Source organism: Diceros bicornis, chromosome 34 (genome assembly GCF_020826845.1).
Source record: "Diceros bicornis minor isolate mBicDic1 chromosome 34, mDicBic1.mat.cur, whole genome shotgun sequence".
NCBI classification, from domain to species: domain Eukaryota; kingdom Metazoa; phylum Chordata; class Mammalia; order Perissodactyla; family Rhinocerotidae; genus Diceros; species Diceros bicornis.
The window spans coordinates 14,114,142-14,120,330 of NC_080773.1; positions in this window are offsets into that span (position 1 = coordinate 14,114,142).

The window sequence follows — 6,189 nt, forward strand, 5'->3', positions numbered from 1 at the left end:
GATTCTAGAACTGAGAGGGTGTGAGAGAATGTCAGAAAATCTAGGATGCTAAAGAGATTTGTTTGTTTGTTTGTTAATACCAGGCATAAAACCCTGTGTATGAGCACACAGTGGGAGGAAGCTTCTGGAATGCCACGGCTCTAGAACTCTGAGGGATTCTGAAGGGTTGAGATCAGATCAGGATCCAAGGGGTGACATAGAAACGACCCTGGGAGATGGTGGCACTGATAGGGAGGGGTTGGGAGCTGGGGACTCCAAATTCTGGGAGGGGAGGGGAAGCCAACGCCATCCCCGGAAGTCGCAGTGGTGAGCCAGAGGCTGTTGCCTAGCAACGAGCATTGAAGATGCCCTGGATCCCAGGCAGAAGGGAGAAATTTCGTCAGCGCCCCCAGCAAATTCTCCAGCCACAGGGTAGGAGGGGGGGAAAGGGGGGTAACGGGGGCAGGGACACACTGTCCTGCAAGGCCATGTTAGCAGGGATGGGGGGGCTACACAAAGACAGGGACACGGAGCATATTCTGTGGGCAGAGCCAGGCACTCCATCATCGCGCTGGGACAGCCCACGAATGCCCGTGAGTGGGGCCTGAGTGCCGTAGTTACTGCTTCAAGGGGCTGTGTGTCCCTGGACGGTGGGTGAGCCCAGATTTCAGGGTGTCAGTGTGGGATGGAGGCATGGATTGCTGTAGGTGGCAGTAACGGTATGAGTGTGGCTGTGTGAGTCAGCCCGTGTGCCTCAGCGTAACGGGGGAGGGTGAAGGGGTCCCCCGTCCCTCCTGCACACCCTCCACTGGAAGAAGGAGCAGGAGTGGGGGATGAGGTCGAAGCTGGAACAGTTGTTGTTCTTAGTCCGGGGTGGAGCCTATGGTCAGGGCAAGTGGCCTTCCCTGTGTGGGCGGAGCCCGGGATCCCCGGGGGCGGGGCTAACGCTTCAGAACTGGAAACCTTATGAAGCAAACTGCCAGAAACCCCTGGAGGCGGGGCAAATATGAAAGGGGTGGGGCTTGAGATCCTAAGTGTAGGGCCGCGCTCCAATTCTCTGTGGGAAGGGGCGTGGCCTGGAACAGAGGAGAAGGGGGCAACTAGGGGCGGGGTCTGAAGCTCTGGGGGCAGTGCCTGTGGGAGAAGAGAGGCGGGGGCTTGTAATTCCGAGGAAAGAGATTGGGGCCTTGAATTTATAATGAAGGAAAGGGGCTGGGCTTGAGACCCTCTGAGTTGGGAGGCTGTGAGCAGCGCTTGGATTCTGGAACTCACTAAAGAGGGTGCAGGCGGAGCCTAAGGCCCCTTGTGGCTTGGGAAGGGAGGGAACCAGAATTCTCTAAGGAGAGAGCCTGTAGTTCTGGGAGTGGGATGGGCGCTCTTGGGAGCCTTTAAAGATTCAGGCAGGGAAGGGGGTCTGGTACCCTCTAGGGGCAGCCGGTGCAGAGGGTGTAAGGAAGAGAGCAGAGGCGGGAGCCTCTGGGAGCAGAATCTGTGGGTCAGGGGCGGAGCCTGGGTCCTCTGAGGGGCAGAGACTACAGCCTTCTGAGGAACAAGCTTTTGCTTGTGGAGCCTGGAACCCCTGAAGCACAGGGGCAAATCTTTTGGGAAGGTCCAGAGTGGGCCTGGGACCCTTAGAGGGGCCGGACGTGGGGCCTGGTGCAGGATTAGCTCCTCGTCCGCAGAATCCTCTTGCATGAGAAGCGGGCACCCTTGGGGGCTTCCAGCATCCCCACCAGTCAGGGAGCAAATTCTGATGGAATTCTCCCACGACTGCGAGCCGAGGGATGAGGCTGTGAGTGGGAGTCTAGTTTAGGGGACCCTGCCCACCGCCTGCGCATCACCCGCCGTCGTGGGGAGGGGGGGGTCCCAGCATCTCCACACGGGCCTCTTCTTCACCAGAGGGTTTACTGATTCAGTACCCCACTCCCGATCCCCCACATAGCGCTGAGAACTCCCGGCCCCAACGCCCCCCGCCCGGCACCTGTCCCTCTAGCCCCTCCCCTGCGGCCTCCCGATTGGCCGCGCGGGCAGCGCCCCCTGGCGGCAACGGGCTCTGATTGGCGGGAAGTTCGCCACCCGCGGCCGGGACGGTGGAGAAAATGAGTCGGCCACGGGCGGGGGCGGGGGGCGGGGCCGCGCCGAGGTGGACCCGCTGGACAGACGGCCTGCCTGGAGCCGGACTCCACGCCGGACACGATGCTGCGGCCTGGCCCTAGCGGCCGCCGCCCCCTCCTGCTGGTGCTGCTGCTGCCGCTCCTCGCAGCCGCCGCCACCGCCGCCTCTGCCGCCAGCCCCAGCCAGGCCGTCGGGGTTGTGACCCCGGGCCGCCCGGCCGGGTAAGCCCCGCTGCGGCCCTCTCTTTTGTGCCCCCTCCACTCAATAAGTCTGGTGGTCCGGGAGGACCAGGACGTTCAGATTTAGGGGAATACGCAGCCACTGCTTCGGGGTGGGCATGAAAGCGCCAGAGCCCTTGGACTCATTAGGGCCCTCTATTTTGTAGGGCTTAGAATCCGGGGAGTACTGAGATTTTGAGGGGAGGGGTTCCCCTTTGGTGTGGTAGAGATGGATGCGGCTCCAGGCATTTCTAGGGTTTATTCGGAGAAGGGTCCCAGTTTCCATGGGAGTGGGACTTTGACTTCTCCTAGGATGATAGATGGGTGTGGCCCTCGAGCTGGGATCGGGTTCCCTAAACTTCTTGGGTGCTTAAGGAGAAAGAGTATGGGAGGTTATGAAGGGACTTTATGAAAGACTTGAGATGATCTGGTTTTCTAGGGTTTAGGGGGCCTGGGTTAATTAAAAGTGACCCTTGGATTTTCCTAATGAGTTAGGAAGACGTAGACTTTGGGGGTCATGGCGGAGGGGCTTGTGGGGAATTGTGCAGAGAGGGGGGTGTCCAGATTTCATGAGGGTTGGGGATGCTCTAGTTTCCTAGAATTAGAGGACTCCAGGCTTGAGTGAGGTACCAGTGATTTCGCGGCGAGAGATCCATAATTTCCTATAGATTTGGGGGTTACAGCCACCCTTCCTGTGTACGGTGACGAGATCGAAGGGAACAGTCCGCCCAGCACCCCCACTCCCCGCCCTGCGGCCCAGCGCTCCGTTACAAAGGCCCCGGGCTCCGCTCCCGCCTGGGTCTCTGCGAATGCGTTTAGTAACCCGAGCCGCGCCAGGGGCGGGGCCGGGAAGGGGTTAACCTGGAGAAAAGGAGGGAGAGATGACAGCAAGACCGGGGTCCCGGAGGCTCCCCGCTGGGCAGCCTCTTCCCCCACTGGCTCCCACCCGTCTGGAAAGAGTCCATGCGCCTGACGTCCCTTCGCAGCACCCCCCACTGCCCTTCTCTCGGGGCCTGCGCGTGCGCCCTTGTCCTTCGTCCCCCTTAGCCTGGGGATAATGGATTTGTCTGGGGGCCCCTTAGTTGCAACGCACTTGCGCCGGAGCTGAAGACTCCACTACCCAGATTCTGAGATCCTCTGACCGCGGAGATTTCTCCAACAACGACACCTTCCTCTTGGTCAGGCGGGAAACTGAGGCCCAAAGAGCAGGAGACGCTGGCTCCAGGACACACAGCGTGGAAGGGCAGGAACGGGCTAGAACTCAGGCCTCGGGATTCCCAGTCCTGGGCCGTGGCTCCTTCTGTATCCCCCTCCACCTCAGCACCCTGCTGGACCCTCCGTCCCTAACCGCTGAGACCTGTGGAAGTGGCGCCATCTGCCGGCCACGTGCGGGATGACGGCTGAGTCCAGGACGGGGATGTGCGCGTTGGGCGGAGTTCTAGATTCCCAGACAGTCGGGTCTTGGAAATGCACTTAGAAATCCTCTTTGAGTCTTTTGTGAAAAGTCATTTTTAAAGAAGACTTTAAAACGTCTTTTCCAATAAGACTTCACCGCCAAACACTTCAGAAGACAAATAAAACTAAAGTTGCTGTGACCTTCATCCCTGGAGAATCTAAGCCAATTTGCCTCCCATTGTACAGATGGGGAAACTGAGGCATCGAGCGCAGTGCCTCAAATTGGTCACACGTCTGTTTCGAGCACCCTCAAGCCTTATCTTGGCTTTCCCTCCCCTATCCCTTGCCGTCATTTGGGGAGTTCTAGAGTGCTAGGGGCCTGAGGGACTTCTACCCCTTTATTTATAGTGTTGCTGTTTGTCGCTGCTGCCCAAGCCAATCGCCCAGGAGGAGCCGCTGCTTCAGAGGTGGGTTCTTCTAGGTGGGGTATAGGTAGGGGGTGAGAGGGGGTAGGAGCAGAGGGGCTGGGGGCTCCCTTGCCACCCCTCATCCCAGCTGGAGAGCTGGATGCACTTGGAGGAAAGAGGGACGGTCCCTTCCTTCTCCACTTAGTCCCTGGCTGTCTCCGAAGCCTCCTGCAGGGTCCGGTACTGCCTGCCAAAGTGTGCAGGCCCTCAGCGGTGCCTGACTCCAGCGCCTCCAGCGCTGCGGAGCCCCAGCCCCAGCGTGAGGAAGAGACAGGTGTCCCTTAACTGGCAGCCACTGACGTGAGTGTGCAAACCCTCCCCAACCAGATGCTCAGGAGCTCCCACTTCACCACTTCCAGCGCACCTTTCTCTGCTCCCTGGGTCTCTGCTCCCTTGTTCTCTCTCTCTCTGACTATTGACTTGTATCTCTGTTTCTAGTTCTCCTTTTCCTGCCTATAGCAGTCTCTGCATCTTTCAGTCTCTTTCTGTCTCTGTCTCCATGTCCCTCTCTCTGTATTTGTTCTTTCCATCTCTGTCTCTGCTTCTCTCATCATTACCTGTCTCTTTTCCTCTGTGTCTTTCTCTGCCTGTCTCTGTGTCTCTCTTCTCTTCTCTCCTCTCTCTCCCTTCCTCATCTCTGTTTCTCTCACCATCTTTGTCTCTGTTTCTCGCGAAGCTTCTAAAGACAAGGCCTGGTCCTCATAAAGAGATGGGGGGAGTTGGGCAGAGCCGCTACTGGGAGACCTCCTGGCGTGGTAGGCCCCTTTGGGGGAGGGTCAGCTTAACGGCGGTGACAGCCCCTTCTCTGCCCCCTCCCACCCAGGCTGCAGGAGGCCCGAGCTCTGCTGAGGCGACGGCGGCCCCGCGGGCCGGGGGGCCGGGCACCGCTGAGACGGAGGCCCCCACAGCGCGCCCCTGCCGGCCAGGCTCGGGGTAAGAACATCCGCCCTTCCTCCGCCGGGGGGCGGGGGGGGGGTTCCGGGCCAGATAAAACCGTCTGGTTCCCACGATCCAGCCGCCGCCTAGCCGCCCCCCATTGTAGCTCAGAGCCCCCCCCCAAGGACGTGGCCCCCCTAGGGACCCCGGCGTCCGGCTGCGCGAGGTGAGCCCGGGACAGGACCAGACGCCAGCCAGAGGCGCTGACCCGCGGAGGTGGGGCCGGGAAGCCAGGCGTCCGGGCTCCCCGCGGCCGAAGAGGGGGGCGCTGTCCCAGCAGAGAGCGCAGCCGAACTAGCCCAGACAACAAAAGCGATTGTGCGGGTTGGCGCCTGCCCTGTCACCGAATGCCCAAAATTGCGGGGCGGCTAGGGGCCAAAGGCCTCCCCCTACTTCCCAGACCCTCCCTCTGCCTCCTCCAGCTCCAGCTCTCGGTCCCTGGGCCAGCACACCCCCTAGTCTCAACCACCCTCAGAAGTCCCCCTCCTGCTGTGGCCTCCAGCCCAGATGTGTCCCCTCCTTCCTAAAGTCTTCCAGATGTGGGCTGCCAGCCAGATATGAGGACCCCCGCCCACAGCCTCAGTCCACCGTTTCCCCTTACCCATTCTGACTTCTTCTACCAGGTGTGGGGGGTCCTGGCCAGATGCGACTGCATCCTCAAATGTGCAGCCCCCCAGCGTCCTGCCCACCATCCAGACCCCCAATTCCTTCATGTGTCCAGGTGCACCAGCCCGTCTCCTCTCCCCCAGATGTGCCACCTGGCTGCCCAGATGTACCATGACAGCCTGCTATTCACTGAAGGCCCTTTCTCTGTGCCTAGGGCGGAGAATCAGCCTTTAGCTGCCTCCCCAAATGCGGCCCCCAATACTCTTTTCTCTTTATGGATTCAGCTCTGTCTGGGGAGAAACCGGCTCGCCCCCACCTGTTCCCTTCCCCGCCGCTCCCCTGCGGGCCCCATTCACTTGTTGGTGCGAGGGGGAGACAGAGGGGGCGTCCCCCTCCCCCCTGCGAGTCTAGCGCCCAGCCTGCGCGCCTCTGGCTGCGCGCCCAGCCCCACGCGCCCCCGCGCGGCCGCCGGG